Source organism: Lotus japonicus, chromosome 2 (genome assembly GCF_012489685.1).
Source record: "Lotus japonicus ecotype B-129 chromosome 2, LjGifu_v1.2".
In the NCBI taxonomy this organism is placed as follows: Eukaryota; Viridiplantae; Streptophyta; class Magnoliopsida; order Fabales; family Fabaceae; genus Lotus; species Lotus japonicus.
In genome coordinates this window covers 71127636-71131340 of record NC_080042.1, presented here as the reverse complement: position 1 = coordinate 71131340, position 3705 = coordinate 71127636, and the positions used below count along the sequence as shown (strand labels likewise).

Sequence of the window (3705 nt, the reverse complement as noted above, 5' to 3'; positions counted from 1 at the left end):
TTAAAGCAAAAGATAATAACCCATAACGAATAGCTGAGACCCAAAAAGAGCATATAGATAGTTTTCTAATATCAAATGAAAACAAGAACAACACTCAGGAGCAAACTTGGTACTCTTCTCCTTATCAGCAGCGGCGCGTCCCTTGGCCTTGGGATCCTTGTCGAGCCTGGGCTTGGTGACCACCACCTTGGAAGGGTGGATCCCAACGTTGACGGTGGAGCCGTTCACCTTCTCACGGGTGATGCGCTCGATGTGGATCACCCACTTGCGCCTGTAGACCTGAGTCACCTTCCCTTCTCTTCCCGTTGTACTTGGAGCGCAGGTCGGCTGAGAGCGGTGCGCTCATGAGGACGCGCGCGGACGCTCGACGGCGCTGTGAAATGAGCCTTGCGGCTCTTTCGCCTGCTGCGCGAGACTAGGGTTGAACTTCATCTTCTTTTCCTTTTCCTTTTCCTTGACAAGTTTGTGGCTATTGTTGTTCCAACTTCCTTCAGAAGTTCTTTTAGAAATGGTACGTGAAAATTTACTGAGATAAGTGAAAATGACAATGGGATCATTAATTAAGAAACTAGATAGAAATGGGGTCGTTTCATAATTAATGAAAGTATAAGGATATATTAAAATACAATATAATTCATTTATTGTGCCTAACTATGATTGGTCTATGACATTCCTGTACCTACCCATGTTCAAAATTGTGGGCACCACAGCAAGCACCATTTGTAAAACTGTGATTTTGATTTGTTTATGCGAGTGTTGGAGTTTTACATGAACTTGGCTTGTCCTTACTTTTAGGGTCCGGCAAAAGTAGAGACGGAACCAATCCTCCATCCTATTTTGAAAGTGGAGTTTAAATTCAAAAGAGAGAATCATAAAGTTAACTTTCATTGTCCAAGGTTTTAATTTTCTTATTTGTATATCAACCATTTAAGTCACTTTATGATATAATTTTAAACAATCTTTCTACATGTGAGTAGCATTATACACATATTTTCAACACACTGGAAGCACTATGTGGTCATTGTTTATCTTTCACTAATTATACTATCTGTTTTTCCTTCATCTACTTATTATATTCTTTAACAGGAAAATGCTTTCTTTTCTGAACTAACAAATAAATGCAAGGAAAATTAAAAAAAGTAAACACTATACTCCCAAATCCTATATATACTCTACAGTTACATAATTTATCCAATATTAAATCTTGCATAGAAGATGAAATGCATAATTATGTCCTCAGTCTTTCCTAATTTGCTTCTATGTTAATTTCACTTTTTCAGGTACCAATATACTTGAAACCATTTAAAAAGCATGGTCTTTGGACTTCTCAGAGCTGCCAGGACAGGTACGAAATGAGTTTAAACATGAAAGTTTCAAATCTAACGGTGCTTATTTTTTTTTTGGTACATCGGAAATATAAATTGCACCTGCCAGGAATCGATCTCTAAACCTCCCCTACCCAACCCGTATGTCTCAAGCATCTAACAATCCTTATCAATATCTCTCCACTAATTTCCTTTCACTTAGTATTTGGTAAAATTAAACTGAGAAGGTACAAATATTTAGTCACATATTATGACAAATAAATGCCTTAATTAAAATCCATTACAAAAAATTACTAATGATCACTATTTAAAACAGGCATGTTACATTTTCATGCACCACAAAGGACATATACATTCTGGCCATAGTAAAATTATTATAAATAGTCAAACACAACACACTCACTATTCACAATAGAAATTCATGATCTTTACTTTCCCCATTTCAGGAAAAATACCCACAGAGAAAAGTACATATGGAGCACAATCTACTCGAAAATCTCACTCATGACTGGTTTGTTATAGTTCGATACCCACAAAACAATACCAAAGATAAACAACTCAACCATTTAATCATATTTAAATAATTGCTTCTATAATTTGAACTAAATACTAAATATATTTCCTTTGATTATAAAAGGAGCCCGTGTCTACACAACAAATATCATCTGATGATAAAGAAGAAGAACCATTGGTGTTTAAAAAGAAAACAAGGTAGCACCGACAAAGCTTACACAACGTGTATCATTTGATCATGAAGAAATCAACGCGATAGATGACATTACATCCTCTGATGAAGAACAAACTTCAATTCAAATCTACAAGACAAACACATCTAAGAGAACCACAGTTCGTAGTACGAACACCGCGAGGAAGCCAAAAAGACAGGAAAAGAATAAAAAGTGCAATTCTATGTAACGCTTACATTCTATTTCCTGCAATTTACATCATGTATTTGACCATTTTATTTCTAAATCAAAAGTTTATTTTATTTTCAATAAAATATTTTAAATCATGTAGTAATACATTTCCCCCCACTAATGCGCGATATGTAGTGATACATTTTGTATGTCCTAACAACGATCATTACTATGGTAAAGAGCTTTCGGGAAATTCACAATATATTGAGTCAGTTGTATTCGTCCGCGCATCGCGCGGGTCTTAGTCTAGTTGAAATTTAAGTCTAATCATTAAATTTACGGATTTGATTTTAAATGTTGGAATATTATAAAATAAAAAGGTAGAGGTCTTCTCTTTGTACATGTAACTTGAGAGGCAAGGCCCAAGCAAAAGAAAGACTAAAGGACTACACTAGGAAGAACAGAGACCCAAGTCACCCAACCCATATAGTCGTCCTGAATATTTAGTTTCTTTCATTTAATTGAATCTTTGAAATTGGCCAATTGCACAATGTCTGTGAGGATATTGTGGTCATGGTGCAGCAAAACCTATTATATCTTTCTTTTCTGAGAAGTTATAGTCAACTGGAAGTCTATGTTCTGATGCACCTTTGATCATATGGATCTTTGTAAATTAAGGGAGTTTGTCCAAAACTTCAAGCCTCAAAATGTTTTGGCATCGCTTTCCCTATTTATCCACCGCCTATTATATAGTAAGTAACTAAGTAGCTATAGATTGGTTCATTCTGTTTGCATATTTACTTATTTTATATATATATATGTATATATATATATATGTATTGAACCCAGTAGCTTACTTTTAAGTTGCTGCCCTGAAAATTCTGAGTTTGCATTCTCTTTTCTGCAGCAGAGCATTCACTGAGGTATGTCATTGTCTCCCATGTTTCTTTTATATTTAAAACTGCTTCCAGCATTGAAATTCCTACACATTGTGATTGTCTTATCTGATAGAGGAGAAAAGCTTGCCTAGGTATTTTTTAGTTTTATACCAAACATGTTAAAATATTAATGCTATGGGAACTTCTAACTCTAGTTGTTTATTGTATAAAACAATAGTTTTTTCTATGAGACACTTATGGGCAGGAAAGAGAATAGCTGCTTTTGCAGTTCTGGTCATGCCAAGTGTTGGTGGCATGCATGGCTTGAAAGGTGTTAAAGTCACAAGCTCCTTGATCTGTTCACATAAATTGTGATGAAGTAGAACTCTTGCAATCAGGAGGTTGACAATTAAGCTTTTTGTTTAGGCTTGATGAACCTTAATATCTTCAAAACATGCCCCTACTAATTATAAATGATAGAAAATTTACCTCTATTATTATTCTGTAAAATACCACCATTATTATTGGTTTGATTACCTTAGCACATTCAAGTGTTTTTTCTTTGTATCTTGTAAGAAAAGAAATCGTTGAGAATTGTTGAAATAAATCAGAAATATATTTAAAGGAAGTTGTGGTGTCGCCTGA

At 34.9% G+C, this 3705-nt stretch overlaps 1 pseudogene; it reads right to left on the bottom strand.

Moving 5' to 3' along the window:
• LOC130736968 (60S ribosomal protein L26-1-like) lies at nt 1-432 on the bottom strand (annotated as a pseudogene).
• Between the last annotated feature and the right edge of the window lie 3273 nt (nt 433-3705).